The sequence below is a fragment of the Protopterus annectens genome, chromosome 6.part0 (assembly GCF_019279795.1).
Source record: "Protopterus annectens isolate FY-2018-M chromosome 6.part0, PAN1.0, whole genome shotgun sequence".
NCBI lineage: Eukaryota > Metazoa > Chordata > Ceratodontiformes > Protopteridae > Protopterus > Protopterus annectens.
In genome coordinates, this window is record NC_056737.1 from 1,346,946,763 (window position 1) to 1,346,964,788 (window position 18,026).

Here is an 18,026-nt window from a genome sequence, read left to right on the forward strand (position 1 = left end):
AGTAACCTCCTATGAACCTATGAGGTGAGAACAGCTGTTTTATGGAATGCTACTATGCTGCACTTTTTTATATTTAACTTGAGACTATAATCAGTACACCAGGTATGTGCTTAGTTTAGTCCTTGATGGAACTGTTTAGTATTAGTGGATGAGGGTAATACAGTGCCCATCTAGCAGTCATTAACAGACTTGGTCAAGTTAGGATATTGAGATGGTTGTTTGAAAAATAAATGCCAAACAGAAGAGGACCCAGTACTGATCTCTGTGGTACCCCACTAGTTACGCTTGATGTTCTGAGAGGGGATCAGCAACTTTCACAACCTATGATCTGATATCCAATGTGCAATCCACCAGATAACATAGGGGTTTACATTGTTTGTCTAAATTTTTTAACAATACTAGCATTGATTAAGATACACAGTGTGAACTGACTGACCACTGTTCAACAATTCTACAGCCTTTTCAAAGAAGCTTAATGGATTCAGGAGATGGGACCTGCCTTTCACAAAAGCAAACTGACTGGGAGCTAGATTAGTTAAGTTGCCTGTGTTTGCATAAATTAGTTCTGCTGTGATACATTCCATGGCCTTGCATATAAGGCTTCTGACGCTGATGGACCTATAACTGCCTGGATCTGTAGATGGAGACACCTTTATGTAGGGGAGTCACATTGACTTTTCTCCAGGCATCAGGCAAAAACATTGTGGATAGCCTGAAGATGAAAAATTTAAGTGGAGGCTCAGACAGTATGTATTTGGCACTGATGAAAATGCAGCCTGGTATGTGGCCTGGTCCCATAGAGGTATTACTTTTAGTCTTTTACAGGGATTTTGAAACTTGTTTCACAGTAATTTCAGGGGAAGCAAAATTTTCAGAGATACTGGGTGCAACATTGTGGGCAGGTGGGATAAAGTTAGCACTAAATTTGGCTGCTAATATACTGGCTATATCCTTGAGACTGGAATATTTGATATCATTATAGATTAGCTCAGTGCATTACTAGGCATTATTCATTAATTTCCTGAAATAACTGAATAAAGATTTGTAGTTTCCTTTGGTATCTGCAGGGACCTTAAGCTCATACTCAGATTTACATTTTATATTAGTATTCTTACTTTTCTTGCTGACATGTTTCAGTGCAGTCCTGAGATAAGGGGATGCAGATAGTTTATACATTTTTATCACTTTCCTCAATTTGTTGTACAGAAAATAAACATGGAAGCCCCACCAGAGAGACTTACTCCTTAATTTACCATTATATTTTGGGCTAATGGATAATGCCTTTTCAAGTCTCTCTGCATGTCCCTTGTGGTGCAGTGCTACATGGGCAACCACTATTTTTTAAGGGTCCTTGTGACTTTCACATATCCTGGAACCAGCTAAACATCTTACAAGCACCCTGTTCTTGTCCATTCAGGTGAGTGTAGAATCTGTATGCCTAACTTTAGAGTCACCTCAGAAGAGAATACGGCAGCTCTCTCAGGTGGGTCCATGCGTATGGGATTGTTGGGAATTTTACTTTAGTCTTTTACAAGCTGAAGCTGGTTTGCCTTGGTGAAGCCCCTGAAGACAGACTCATTTGCACGTTGTTTAGTACCACTAGGCCTGACAGAGAAGATGACTGACTTGTGGAAGGATTTAACTAGAGATAAGGAAATGTAGGGTTTTATAATTTGCTCTAGTGCATTGGCATTAACAAAATTAAGGAAATGCTGAGCATATCAATTTTTAGAGGTGTAAGTGTGCCAGTTATTGCTTGGGTAATTGAAATCCCCTAGCAAGAAGGTATTTGATTTGATATTTTACCCCTCAATGGTGTTAGGTAACTTATGAGATCTTTGGGGACAGTGATGGGGATCAGTAGCTAGCAATGAAGTAATAGTTGGATTTGTAAATGGTGATTTGGATTTCCAGGAGCTCCAAGTTAGGGTCATGGGTAATTGGATGCGAGGTGATGGTACTTCATGAGAAATGCTGAAACTCCCTCACAGTTACCCAAGGGACTAAAGGAATGATAGGTGCTAAACTGTGGTATAACAGGAGTGCAATGAAACCATGTCTCATTAATTACACAAATATGAATGTTTTTGAGTTGCAGGAGGGCCTCAATTTCAGGCATCTTTCTACTGAAACTTCTATCATTGACTAGAACCACCATAATGTTATCCAAATTGGAGTATGGGTTTGCTATCCAGGAATGTCCAACAGGGGGACTGTGTCTAAAAAAGACTCTATGGGGCAGCAATATGCATAAGTGCTGGTTTGATAGAAGAAAGCCAACCCTGATAAATCAGAAAACTTACCTACCATCTCATGGGAGACATATTGGATCAGCTTACAATTACACCAATTACTTAGCCAATTGTTAAAGCCAGTTATATTGTCTTGGTAGGTAGGCATCATTCTACATGAAAGCAGGATACTACTCAAAATTAATGTCTTTCCTGCCTCTCACATATGCATAGTATGTTCTGTCAAGTCTCTCTGCATGTCCCTTGTGGTGCAGTGCTACATGGGCAACCACTATTTTTTAAGGGCCCTTAGGGTCCTTGTGACTTTCACGTATCCCGGAACCAGCTAAACATCTTACAAGCACCCTGTTCTTGTCCATTCAGGTGAGTGTAGAATCTGTATGCCTAACTTTAGAGTTACCTATGACTAAAACATATCTTTGTGCATAAGCAGACTTTGTAGACCTTACGGGCTTAGGTTTAGGTCTGCTTTCCTAGATACTCTTTGGTGAGCTGTGTAAATTTTCATTGTTTGTGAGTGAAGGTGGAGTAGGCGTTGCTAGTAGATGTCTTGTGTGCTGGAGGCTGGTATATTTTAGAGTGCATTCAAGAAGGCTTTGATATTTTTTACTTTTACAGCCTCAACTGAAGTTATGGGATGTGTGGTGTGCTGTGACTGATATGGTGTTGTGGAGGTATGATGCTTACAGACAGCGGGCTTATACAAGAGGTTTTCCTCTGTGTTTCTTAAATATTTATTTCTCTCACAGGCTATACTATCAACTGACATTAGTGAACAGTCAATAGGCATAAGGCAATCGCTATACTGTCTTGGATCAGCTAATGCAATCATACTGTCCACAGATGGGGTGAAAGCAGACTGTTAAGCCATGTTGCCAATGGGTGGAGGACTAGGGCTTGTACTCAAGGACTGAAGGGAGACTATTAGGGCATACCCTGAAGATATCTGGACAAAGTATTTAGGGTGATACTCTTAGGTTAGATAGTAGCTGTTCTGGCTCTACTTGGTGAAATGACAGAATTAGGTCTGTTAAGAATGATGAATAATCATGATTCACTATTCAGCAATCTTTACAGACTTAATGATGATGAATAGTGATAATTCACTTATTGGCTATTATCTGGCTACAAACAAAACGAAACAAAACCGCCAGATAAAGCACTCTCATTAAAGTCCAAAGTAGCTAAAAAGAAAATGAATTATTGAATGATTATTATTATCTGGCTACCATTGCTGGTCTTACCACACTGCATACAGCTAGGAATCAATGACCCTGTGCTCCTTCTCTCACCAGAAGTGAAACAGTAGCACTAATCCCAAGCTGGAGAGGTAATATTGCCCAAGATGTTGCACTTAGTCTAAAAGTATGATGGAAAATAGGTTCATACTCTGTGTACTGTGATGTTTACCAAGTTAGTAGGAAGGCAATATCCTATTAATGTTCAACACCAGTCCCAGTGGTTGTATGTTTTTTTTATAAACTGACCCCTCAGATATTCTGTGAAGCTCATCATTAAAAGGCTTCAAGTATACCTGAAGCACAGCAAACCCAAGGAAAGGGTATGTTGAGTTATTTGGCTAGACCCCCACATGGCCTTTTTGGTTACTAGCCTAGTACTTACTTATGAATCATTGAACTTATGAATCTAAGTGTGGAGGAGGTAACACTAAGAAGCACCAGAGCATGCCCATCATTGTACACTGAATAAACCACCTGACAGCTTGGCTAGGTATAGAAAGGATCCCTGCACTTGAGCTCTAAAAACCAGCATTTTGACATTGAGTGTTTTCTGATTGTACCCATGTGACAGAAGTGTGCTGTAGCAAACCTATCTGACCTGGAGGCTGCTGACTGAAAGCTTATTGTGTTTTCCTGACTGGTCTGTAGGCCTTGCTGTTGTAAAACTTATTTTTCTGATTCTATATAAGCCCAGTGCTTGTGAGGGTTTGTGCTCAATTCCTCGAGCTGCTCTTGGTTTGGCTACTTCATCTGAGAGTCACAGAGAATCTGCTACATCTAAAGCCATTTGTTGCTAAATGAAAGAAAATAAGTATCATTTTACATGTCTTACATTCATAGATTCATACAGTATTAGTAGTCTAATGACCTGGGGGTCCTTTTTAAACCTATCCAAGTTTTCCCAACAGGATAATGATGTCCTGTATCCAAATAGGACAATGAGGGTCAGACATGTACAATCTACCTCTGTCCATAAGGGACATGAGTGCCAGGCCTGGTGTAATTTTACTATACCCTATCAACTGGTCTAGGTTGCACTTAAACTGGGTAATAGATAAATTCAGCTTCACATGGATGGGAAGCCTGTTCCATAGGAGGGACAGGCTCTGAGACACATATCTGTCTCTGAAGCATATTCTGTTTAAGTCACAGACAAAATTCAGGTCCCTAGACATTGTATTTCTGGTACTCTTTAACTAGATCACCCCTCAGCAAGCTACAGGAAACTGAGTAGAGGGAAAGGGCTCTAAGGTGCTATGCATAAGGCAGGTTTGTTATGCCTTGTGTCCTTTTTGTAAGGAACCTCTGAGGTCACTCTAGTTGCTGCATATGCCTGGTCAGGTACATATCAAAGGGAGAATTGTACTCTATGACTGGTCTGATAAAGGCAAAGTACACTGAGATAATGACCACTTTGGACCTAGATGCGATGCCCTTACTTATAAGTTGCACAACATAAAAGGATTTCCTCACCACTGTGACCACATGGTGGTCGAAGGTTAGGCTGCTGTCTACGTACATACCCAGATCCCTGACCACTGGATTGACTCTTAGGGATGTATTATCAACATGGTAATTAGCCAGGATGGTTGACTTCCCAAAAGATGCAATTATGAATTTGTTAGCACCGAGTTTAAGATCATGGCTTTGACAAAGGTACAGCTTCTTGAGGAATACTAATGTCTGCAGGGGAGTTGATGATAACCCTCAGCTTGCAATCATCTGTAAACTTAGTCATCCATAAAACTTCAGCATTTGCTTTCATTTCAGAGAAATCGATGCCTAATAGGAGTGGGCCCAGTACCAAGCTTTGGGGACTCCACTAGTGACTGGTCTCTTGTTGGAGGTGCCCCTCACCTATTTTGACCTCCTGGGCTCTATCACTGAGCCAGCTGGCTATCCAGTTGGTGATAAAAGTGTTTATACCTAAATTAGTGAGCTTGTATATAATGCCTGAGTGGGGTATTGTATCAAAAGCCTTGGCAAGATCAAGTTAAGCTATGTCGGCAGCTTTATCTTTATACAATGCTTTGGTGACCCTCTCAAAAGAGTCCACCAGATTTTAATAGGCATGCCTTTCCTTTAACAAAGCTAAACTGTGATGGATCCAGCATTTGCAGGAACTTTTAAGAACTGTTTTAAAAAGTTAACTTTGTCCTTAAGTTGTGTATTTTTAGAATTTTATACAATTAGCAAGGTTATATAAATATTAAGTTTATAAGTTTTTTTGCATACTCCACTTTGTAATATTGTGTCGAATTATGTAAGTTGTTTTGAGGAATAGTGGTGTGATTACATAGTAGCATGTGGGCAGTGTTTACTGCCTCAACTGCCTGAACAAGAAAGCTTGGCCTTAATTGAGAACAAACTCATTAATGAGGCTAATTAACTATTTGAATGCATTCTGATGAATGACGGGTGTTTGGGAGTCATGTGAATTTTTAAAGTTTGACTTAAATATTTTGAAGTTTCTTTTCAAATTTGTCTAAGGAAGTCTCGGTAAGCACAGAGACAAAAAGCGCTTTACAATAAACTTGTGTCTTTTTGCAAAGTTTGGAGTGGTGTTTGAAGGTCCATTTTACATCCGTGGTTTTCGCTGAGTTTGTCTTTTGGAAATTTAGTTTCATTTGTTTGTGCTATCAGGATGGATGCTTCAACTGACAACACTCCTTTACCTACACCAGCAGATGAGATTGGAAGACTAACTATATTTATGGGAACATTAACGTAACAGGTTGAAATGTTAACCAACAGAATGGATAATTTTATTAATAAATCAAGCTTGCCCCAATCACCAGTTCATTGGGATTTGAGTCTAATTCCATCTGGTATTAATATAGAGAACAATGGGCATAACAGTACATTGGTACAGGATGATTTGCTCAACCTTAGTTTACACTTACCACTGCCTAGATCAGACTTGCAAGTAGGGCCGAGCAACAATACATCTAATACAACAGTTGACGCTGTGCCTTCGAGACTTAATGGAACTACACCGGAGAGTTTTAACTTGTGGTTATGTGACTGCCCACCGTTCCAAGTTCCCACATCTAGTACGATGGGCAATACGGAACAGCTGGATGGAGGAGATTCCAGTATTACAAACAATTTTAAGGTATTTGATGCAATATTACTAAAGATTAAAAAACTATAATTAGAAACATCTTATTTTAAGGCATGCATTGCCAAAGGTCTGGTGCTGAAAGGCTTAAGATCGTGGCAGCACCCTACAGGACTGGTGGGTGACTCGGACTTTCATAAAGACTTATTAAAACTCTTTAACAAGCATGGGTTAGAACTTCTCGAGGTAATGAATAAACATTACCACATTATAATTAAAGATCTTATCATTGAAACAACAACCCTTGATCAGAATATAAAAATGGACTTGTCTTTTAATAGATATAAATACGAATATGAACATATATTTTCTAGTATAGACACCCACATGGTCAAGTTAAGGAATACCAAAGTAAAAAAACTTAACCGGGATAGGGACACATATGCTGCTAGCCTAGCCTATCCTAAATCGCCCGGATCTCAAATGGGAGCAGTGATTGGTGGAACTCGTGGAAGGGGAGGACCACCTTTGCCACAATGGGCTGGTTTGACCAGCGAACGCTATGTGGAGAGTGAAGAGGCTCGCAGAAACAACAACCAGATGAGTACTGGAGGTAACAATGTATCCAATAACACATCAAATTATGTAGGCCGAGGGCAACTAAGGACAATGGCCAACCCACAAGCGGAATTACATTTTCAGAATCAAGCCTCAGGCTACAACCTGAGGCAGGGTCTACCACGTGTGTATTACAACTACAGCAAGAATGGACGAGCCCTATGAGGGAAATGAGGGGGATGATTACAGGCAGAGAATAATTTACAACAGTGAAGGTGAATTTAAAATATTTTATTTTTCTAGCATTGATATTGATACAACATTGGTGGATGCTCTAGCCAAAGGAGTAACATTTGTTCCAACTAGAAAAGTAAAAGCTGAGGACATATTGATAGATTTGAATCTGTTTGTACGAAAACTTAATTTATAACTACTTTTTGGTGATAAACCTCAAGAGCCTTACTATTGCTGGTACATATAACCCACCACTATGTCTGACATTAGCATTTTTTTAACGTATTTGTGAATTAGACATATACAATCATGCAAATGCTTATAGACAATCAAAGCAATTCAATGTGACTAGAAGTGAAAGACAGGCCCTTGCACTTTTAGAGGGGGCTGCTGTTAAAGTAATGCAGCCAGACAAGGGAAGGGGACTAGTAATAATAGATTTAGATGATTACAGCTTAAGAGTGGGTAAGGTTCTTGATAGTACGACAAATGAGGAAGTGTCAATAAACGAACTGAACAGTGCCTACAACAGACTGAAATCTACCTTAGATGAATGGTTTATTGAAGCAAGAATTGATTTGTCTACCTTCAATTATTTAAGTATGCCAGCCCCCAGAGTACCAATTTTATTTGGGGTGCCTAAAATACATAAATGTGCCGAAAATCCCCCTATGAGTCCACTCGTTGATGCAAGAGCTAGTATAACATATGCTTGCACTAAACATGTAGACAGTATATTAAAAAAAATATGTGGCTAAACAACCACAAGTTTGCAAGGACTCCTGGAGTTTTTTGGCAAATATTCAAAAGTTAGAATTCCAAGAAGAATTGAATTTTTAACTATAGATGTACAAGATTTGTACACTTTTATTCCTCATTTAGAGGGTATCGAATGGGTCAGCCTATTATTGAAGGAGCTTGGGGCCTCAGATTCTGAAATATGCCTCATCGGTGAACTCCTCAATATTATATTATCAAATAACTATATAACATTTGACAAGAAGTTTTTCTTGCAAAAAGTGGGAGTAGCCATGGGGTCCCCAGTTGGAGCTAGTTTCTCAAACTTAGTTCTGCCCTATTGGGAGAAGGAGTACGTGTACAAAAAAACACAATTCAGGGATACTGTTTGTTTTTACACTCGTTTTTTGGATGGCATTTTTGTGTTGTTTAAGGGGGGAGAAGTAGAAGCATCAAACCTGATTGAGTACCTGAATAGTACAACTAACTTTTTAAAATTTACTTATAGCTTTAGCTCCAAAAGGATTTCATATTTGGATGTTGACCTGAGAAAGGATTACGATAATCACTGCTTTGCAGCTTCAATTTTTAGAAAGGATACATATTCCAACTCATTCCTGTATTATACTAGCTGTCATCCCCCATCACAAAAACGGGCAGTAGTGAAGGGACAGCTGGTATGAGCTGCAAGGATGGTATCTCACAATAGTGATTTCATATTAGAATGTGAAATGTTGGAAAGCATGTTTACAAAAAGAGGATACCCTAGAATCATGGTCAGGGAATTAGTACAGGAAGTGCATGGAAAAAGATTGAGAGGCATTTACAAACCCATATTGAGTGCAGACAGTAGACAAACTTCAGAAAACCCGTTTAACGGAACTGAACCCAAGTTCAATAAGCAGGGGGACACAATCAGATTCATTACAACATACAGTATTGACATCCATAGAATTCTAGAGATTATAAATAAAAACTGGGAGTTTATCAGTTCAGACACTACTATATCAAGTAAATTAAAGGGTACACCTAGAGTAGTATTTAAAAGAGGAAGGAAATTCAAAACTATTCTTGAGTCATCTAAACAAAAGTCTAGTGTAAGAAGCCAGGGTATGAACATATGTGGTATGTGCAATTATTGCGCACATATAGAGGTAGGCAAAATTTTTTCTATAAGAGGAAGAAATTATTCTACAACAAACAAATATAATTGTAACTCGAAGGAAGTAGTTTATATAGAACAATGTCAGGCTTGCCCCACATTCTATATAGGCAAAACTGATAGAAAATTGTGGGAGAGAATATACAAACACTTGTATAACATCATAAGAAACAACCAAGTGAATGCATTGGCTAGACATATTGGAGTACATACAAATCATATTTTCAAATTTAGGATTATTGATGGCATCCCTCCCGATATAAGGGGAGGGCCTGTTGCACTTTTATTGGAGAGACTAGAATGAATGTGGCAACTGCGTACACAAGCTTGCCACCAACCCGGCTTAAACGAAAACTATTCAATAAAGTGCATTTTAAAATTGAAGAGCTTACTTAAATAGATCAACATACTTTGTAGTGAGGCTCTCCTTATTTATTTATTCATTTTTCTACCTCTATTTTCTACATTTATTATTTTTCTACATTTTTCTATTTATTGTGTCTGTAGAAAAAGTTTTATGATGGCACTATTATTATACATGCTATATTCTTTACTACTATTTGTAGTATGTGGTTGAAACTGCTTTTCGGTTTTCATTTTTTTCATTTATTTATTTATTATACCAATTTTTATTGTGTATTTGTCCTTATAGCCCTGCTGGTGTAACTTTTTATGTTTTGGGAGTTGGGATCAAAGTAACTTATTGTAGCATATATTTTACTTGTTAGATTTCATAATAATATTGCAGTTGCACTACCAGGGCATATTAAGTAATAGTTATATAAGTCTCAATGTACTTTTGGATGGGTGTTCTTATTTCCTACTTGTTATTTACTTTTAGGAACTTTTAAGAACTGTTTTAAAAAGCTAACTTTGTCCTTTGGTTGTGTATTTTTAGAATTTTATACAATTAGCAAGGTTATATAAATATTAAGGTTATAAGTTTTTGCATACTCCACTTTGTAATATTGTGTTGAATTATGTAAGTTGTTTTGAGGAATAGTGGTGTGATTACATAGTAGCATGTGGGCAGTGTTTACTGCCTCAACTGCCTGAACAAGAAAGCTTGACCTTAACTGAGAACTCACTAATGTGGCTAATTAACTATTTGAATGCATTCTGATGAATGATAGGTGTTTGGGAGTCATGTGAATTTTTAAAGTTTGACTTAAATATTTTGAAGTTTCTTTTCAAATTTGTCTGAGGAAGTCTCTGTAAGCACAAAGACAAAAAGCGCTTTACAATAAACGTGTCTTTTTGCAAAGTTTGGAGTGGTGTTTGAAGGTCCATTTTACATCCGTGGTTTTCGCTGAGTTTGTCTTGTGGAACTATAGAGATATTAGGCAGACATCTGATGTTAAAATGCTTTGGGATATGGTAGGTGGGGATTGGGGGGTGAAGTTTGCTCCAAATCTGTCACCTAGCAGTTGGCAATATCTTCTGGTATAGTATGACCGATCCCATCTACAACCAGTTTGGCACATAGCTGGACATTCCCTTTTAGACTTCAGACATTGTTAAAAAATGCCTTATGGTTATTCTTAGCTAGGGATGCCATTTTAGTTTTGTAATTTGCTTTACAAGACTTTACAAGACTTCTGATTTTCTTATTTAGGCTTAGGAGGGAACTTTTCCTCTGCAGAATGATATCCCTCTTGCTTTTAGACAACAGTTTCTTCCTCTTGTTATATAATCTGTTTTTACTGGAAGACCTGGTTTTGATCCAGTCAGGTACAGCAGAGTTTATACATTTGCTTAAGTCTTTGTATAGGGCATTTACATACACTTCTGCATAGTGATCATTGATGTCTATGATTGCAGGTGGTATGAAGCTTTTTATACCATTGCTTAGTAGGCTGTAGTTAGCTTTGGTAAAGTTTTTTAAAATTTGTGTTCCTGTGAGGGTGTCAGTTCCAGTAGTTACTTTAAACAAGACTGGTTTATGGTCTGACCTAACCAGGGAGGGCAGCACACATGGGGAGGTACAGTGGCCACCGATGTTGGTGAGTACTATGTCCAAAACATTAGAGCCCCTATTTGGGGTGCAGACTATCTGCTCCAGAGCATCTGTGCTAAAAAAGTCTAGGAACCTCTGGCCGAGCATGTTTTGCTTGTATATGTCCCCCAGTCTATGGAAGGACAGTTGAAATCTTCTATGACTAAGGTATTGGGCTGTATGGCAAGGGATTCCAGTAAACTGAGGTGGGCGGTGTGCTTATCCTGGTTCATGGTGGGGGATCTATAGCTACCAATGATGTGGTATGGTACTTTCCCAATAGTTAATTGGACATGGAGTAGTTTGAGATAGTCATGCTGTTTGACCAGTCTTGAAGTGTATTTGGTTTTAATGAAGATGGATACACCTCCACCTTTGGTTCCTTCGTGCTCATTTTGATGTCAGAGTATGTGAATGCATTGTAGCCTTGCATGGCCGGGGTGGTCTCAGTAGTCTTGAACCATGTCTCGGTAACTGCACAGATGTCAGCATACTCTATGGTGAGGAGTGCTTCCAGGGAGTGCAGTTTCATGTTTAAACTCCTACCATTAAGCAACACAACCCTCAGTTTATTCCACTTCAGCTAGATAATGGTCATAAGAGAAATGAGTACTTATGTGGACAATTCTCCCTCTCTCTCATACGATCATCTTGTTTCATCCATAGTCAGGAAATCCTTCTATATGGCCCAGTTATTTTCCAAAGAATTTATCCTACCACTGTTTTTTTCCCTTACTAGACCCATCTTTGAACACAATATCCTATTTTTATGTATAAGTCAAAACTTATTGCTCAACTATAATGGCCTCAAAAATACCTTATGAAGAAAGTCAAAAGCCTAAAATCCTTCAACTATCCCAATATATTGTCACATCTCTAATCATACTCCATAGCCTACAGGCTGCTTTGAGGTGATTGTGTCTTGCTTTTCAAGCCATAAAAGACCCAATCCTGTCTGACCCTCTCCTTCATTGCAAAGCCAGTGGATCTACAAATACTCATATTAGGAATCTAAATCTACATTAACAAGTAAACAGGACACTCTGGAGGGATAGGTTCCTAACTTATTGTATTCCAGCCTATGGAATAGGTTCCCACTACAGGTCAAACAAAGTACTATTTTGACTACTGATTAGATAGATAGACACAAATTTAAACCAGTACTGATGATGTATATCATCATCATCATCCCCCTTTTCCCATTTTATCTACATAGAGTCGGGGTGTTGTCAGTTGTCACTATCTCTTCCTATTCAATGCCACTGTCCAACCTTCTTCAACACTCATGCTTGACAGTCACAGGTCTTCTCTGTCACACAATCCATGCACCTGTTTGCTGGATGACCTCTTTTCCTCTTGCCTTCTTCCTGTCTGTCCCACATTTTCTTCATTAGATTGCCTTTTGCTTTCCTGCACATGTGCCTGAACCTCCATAATATGTTCTCTTTGACCTTTTCTGCAATTGGAGCTACTTTGGATTCTGCTCTTGTGTCCTTATTTCTTCATCTGTCCCACAGTGTGCATCCTGCCACCCATCTCAGGCACTTCAGCTCCATCACTTCTAGCTTCCTTAACTGCTCTGCCTTTACTGCCCAGGTCACACCACTGTTTTGTACACCTTACTTTTCAGCTTCTTTGGCATTCTTCTGTCATGCCCTACCCCTAACACTCTGTACCAGTTGGCTGCACCCCCCCCCCCAGTTCTAGCTGACTTCCTTTCTCCTCAACCACCCCTCCCAAACACTTGAAGCTGTTAACCTATTCCACTGTTTTCTCTTCTATCTTAATTTCCATCTTCTTCTGATTTCCCCCATTTGCTGCCATTACAACTGTCTTATCTGTACTCAGTTTCATCCCATGTGCATTTAGTTTTGCATTCCATTCCTCTACCCTTTGCTGAAGTTTTTCGTCACAATCTGTCTGTAATGCCACGTCATCTGTATACAGCAACTTGGCTGATCTGTCCCCTCCAGCAGCTTGTTAATATAGTCCATCACCAGTATGAACAGCAGTGGGCTCAAAGCTGAACCCTGATGGATATCCACTCCCACTGGGAGCCCCTTTGTAAGACCGAACACTGTTTGTCATTGAGTCATTGGATCATTGTACATAGTTTGGACTAATTATGTTTCTGGGACTTTGAACCACTGCAGGACTGCCCAAATCAGCTTTGTTGGGACCTTGTCATATGCTTACTCCCATACCTATCAACCTCTTAGCACAAGAAATCTGGAAAAAGCCTAAAATAATGAGGGGCAAAGGCCCAAAAATATGGACAGACTTGAAATATTGTTCTTATAAACACAGAAAGCTGAAAGAATAACAGTACATATGCTGAGGCACTTACATGTAACCTTCCTAAATCACAAATACCTCCTAGATGAGGTGCACATGACAAATACCCTCAACAGCTCCAAATGTGTTTTTTCAAAACAACACCTACATCAACATATAGAGCTACATCTCAAGAAGCCTCTACCTCTAAGTCCATAAGGCAAGTCACCACACAATCCAACATTCTAGTCACTGGAGACTCCATCGTAAGACACACTGATGTCCCTCTCACCAGGCTGAGTAATGAGAAAGTTACAGTCAGTTGCTTATCAGGGGCTAGGTTCCACCACATTATGCATGCACTCAGGTCACTGGACCGCAATTACCAATGTGAGTCGGTCATAGTCCATCCGGGAGTAAATAACTTGAGATGTACCTCCCTACTCTATATGAAGAGAGATATCATGGAGCTCTCAGAATATGTGGCTCAGGTTGGTAGAGCCTAGCACTGAGCAGCATTTTACCTTCTCCAAGGATGATACCACAATATAAACAAAAGATGATTGACTTTAATAATTGGCATAATTTCTGGTGTCATTCTAAGGGGTGCAATATTTTTCAGCATGGAAGGAGATTGTCAACAGAACACACTGCTTTGCCAAGGATGGTCTGCACTTCTGCCCTCTAAGCTTTCAAATATTAGCTAAAACATTGTCTTCCCCCATAGTGCCTTTTTTAGGCAATGCTAAATTGAAAGTACTTCCAACATAGCAAATCAAAACCAAAAAAATCTAAAGGTATTACTGCTCAGTGCTAGGAGTCTAAACAACAAACTCCACTCCCTAGAAGCTCTCTTTACCCTACAGAATGCTGACATCTACTGAGACACGGTTTAAAGCCACGGAGAGTACACCAACAGTGCAAGGTTATAATCCCTTCCACACATTTAGGCCAGCTACTTCACAGGCAGGGACTAAAGGTGGAGGTGTCTCTATTTACATCAAAAATAAATCTACTTCAAGGCTGGTCAAACAGGACAATGCATTTGAGCTGCTCCATGTTCAAATCACCATAGCCAAAATCCAATACCACTTCCTTGCAAGCGATAGGTCCCCCTCTATGATCCAGGAAATCCATATCATGTATTTAAACTTATTAGAAACACTAACCATCCAACCCAGCACCATATTAATGGGTGACTTTAATTACCCCACTATTAACTGGGAATCCTATAAGACATCAAATGTACATGCACAGAGATTCCTGGATTTTGTAAACACAAACTCCCTGGACCAGATAGTCAATACACCAAACAGGGGTGCAACCATACTGGATCTGGTCCTCACTAATATGGGAGACTGCTGCACATACCCTACTGTAATGCCTTCCCTGTTAGGGACAGACCACAAAATGTTCTCCTTTGAAGTAAAACTAAAACCTGGACCCCCCCCCCCCCCCAGCTAAACCTGGGACATTCAGAAACTATCCAAAAGCTAAACTCCTGCTATTAAGTGAGAACCTGGCAAAATTTCAAACCCCCATAAACCCAGAGAACACTTCTGCCTATGCAGAACTGTTCACAGAAACCCTGTACAAGCATATTAGTAGCTTCATAGAGGTAGCTGTACGCCCCAGGAAGAAGTACAGAACTAACTCAAAAAACAAGCCACCATGGTGGAATCACAAAATCAATCATCTGTATAACAGGAGGAAGAAAATCATGGCAAAAATTAGAAGGTGCAGCACCCAGCAGGATAAAAGCACTCTCATCAAACTAAACAAACAACTCAGAGGACAAATAAACTCTACCAAAGCCAAATTTGAGGTATGTTTGGCCTCCCAGGCCAAGGACAACCACAAAGCATTTTTTATCTATATCTGCAACCTCAGAGTTCATTGTAAATGGAGCCACCTATACTGAGGCAGAAGATACAGCAAACCTCCTGGGTTATAAATTCAGCTCCCACTTTACTCCTCTCTCCCCCTCAACTTTCCCTCAAGAAATATCATCAAATGTAACTCCCCCTACTATCATTAGGTAACAAATCCTTAATGCTCTCTCTAAGACCACGAACACTGCATCAGTGGGCCCAGACAATATCCCAGGATGCCTTCTAAATAGCATGAAACATGACCTATTAGAGCTTCTGGAATTACTAGTTAACTGTAGCCTCCAAACAGGCTTCGTGCCTCATTAATGGAAAAAGGCAACAGTCATCCCTCTGCACAAAGGTGGGCCATCTACAGACCTTAGAAACTAAAGACCCATAAGTCTCACTAGTCTTATATGTAAAGCCATGGAAAGAATTATCATGGAGATGTTCAACAGAGATAGTAAACCTCCAGACGCTGGATCCATCCCAGTTTGGATTTGTCAAGGGCAGGTCATGCTGATGGACTTCTTTGAGAAGGTCATCAAAGCAATGGATGAAGGCAAAATCATTCACACTGCCTACCCTGACCTGGCCAAGACATTTGACACAATACCCCACTTGGGCATTGTTGACAAACTCAAGAGGTTAGGTATAAACCCATATGTCACCTAGTGGATAGCCAAATGGCTCACAGACAGGGCCCAGGAAATTAGAATTGTGGAGTCTACCTCTACAAAGAGGCCAGTCACAAGTAGAGTCCCTCAGGGATCAGTCCTTGGACTTCTCCTTTTTGGCATTTACTTCTCAGAAGTCAAGGCCAATGACAGTGGTCTTTAGCTGACTAAATTTGCAGATGATTGCAAACTAGGAGCTGTCATTGAATCGCACACTGACACAAATGTTTTACAGGAGGGGCTGACACAAACAAACAACTGGTGTCAGAGCCATGGACTAAAACTAAATGCCAAGAAATGCATAATAGTATCCTTTGGGAAGTCATCCATCCCTGGTAACGATCATATTGACAACACACCCCTTAGAGTTGAGCCAGTGACTTAGGGACACACATAGACAGTAATCTAGCCTTTGATTATCACATGTCTGCAGTGGTGAGGAAAGCATTCTATGTTGCGCAACTTATAAACAAAGGTATGGCATTTAACTCCAAGGAAGTCATTGTTCCACTGTATTCGGCATTCATCAGACATATCACTGAGTACAATGCCCCCTTTGGTATGTACCTAACCAGGCATATCCAACAATTGGAATGTCCACAGAGGTTCCTCACTAAAAGAATACAGGACGTAAGTAATATGTCCTGTGCAGACCACCTCAAGGCCCTATCCTTGTATTCATCTCCTATAGGTGTTTGAGGGGAGATCTATGCCTGGCATACAGGGCATTGTCAGACCCCACTCTGATGGACCTCCTGCATATCTACAAAATAAACAGCACCAGAATTACCCATTCTAAAGACTTAAACCTAGCCTGTGATATAAATAGGACCTGCTGGAGAAATAGGTATGCATCCCAGAGACGACCCCGTCTATGGAACAGGCTCCCTATCCATGTGAAGCAGAGTTCCTCCCTAACCCAATTCAAGTGCAACTTGAAATTCATCCCTGGTTTGGCACCTATGTCTCTAATGGACACAGGTAACCTGTAAATGGTTCATCTCCCAGGCCCATGCTTACATGTATCAAGGCTAGCAGAACTTATCAGAGATTTGGAATCCATGGCTAGGCTTAAATAGACCTTTCTGGTTGTTAGCCTAGTAAACACCTATGAACATGTTTGTGTTTACATGCATTTTCTTAAAGGTATAAAGTCTGAAACGTAAATGTATGTAATTTCTATTGACTTGAACCCTTGAAGATTTGTCAGAAAACCACAAATGTTATAAGGAACTGACTAAAAAATATGAGGTAAAAATCTGGACAGTTGAGAGGTATGTTTACTCCAAGTCTAGGAATACCCAGTTGGACTTTTTCCTCATTTCTAGCTTCTTCTCAAATACCTGTTTCACTGCAAACATTAGGTTGACTGTGCTACATCCTGATCTGAATCCAAACTGCTCATTTCCTACCTTACTTTCTACTACTCTGTTTATTCGTTTCTCAATCACCCTCTCCAGAGCTTTCATGCAGTGTGATTGGAGTTGATACCTCAGTGCTCCCAGTTATGAATGTCCCCTTTTTCTTGAACACTGTTACTAGTATGCTTATTCTCCAGTCATCTGGGATATATCTTTTTCTCCATACTGCTATGAGAACCCTCAGAAGCCATTTCTCCCCTATTTCGCCCAACAACTTTATCATATATGCTGTTACCTCATCTGAGCTTGCTGCTTTCCCTGTTCTTACTTCTTCAAGGTTGGGCTCCTCTTCTTCTTAAATTGTAGGCGGTGTCTGTGGCAGTACAGCTTCTGTGGGGTTTTCTTCATTCAGAAGCTGCTGGAAGTACTCCTTCCATCTGCATTTGCTTTCCTGTGGATTGGTGAGCAGCATATTCCTGGCATCCCTTACGAAGAGTGTCTGGCTATCTTCTTTACCATCTACTGATGATGTAAAGCCCTGCTCAATTTGGTAGTTGAGCATTAAGTGTTTGAAAAGGGAAGTATGACCTTTTAAGTGTGC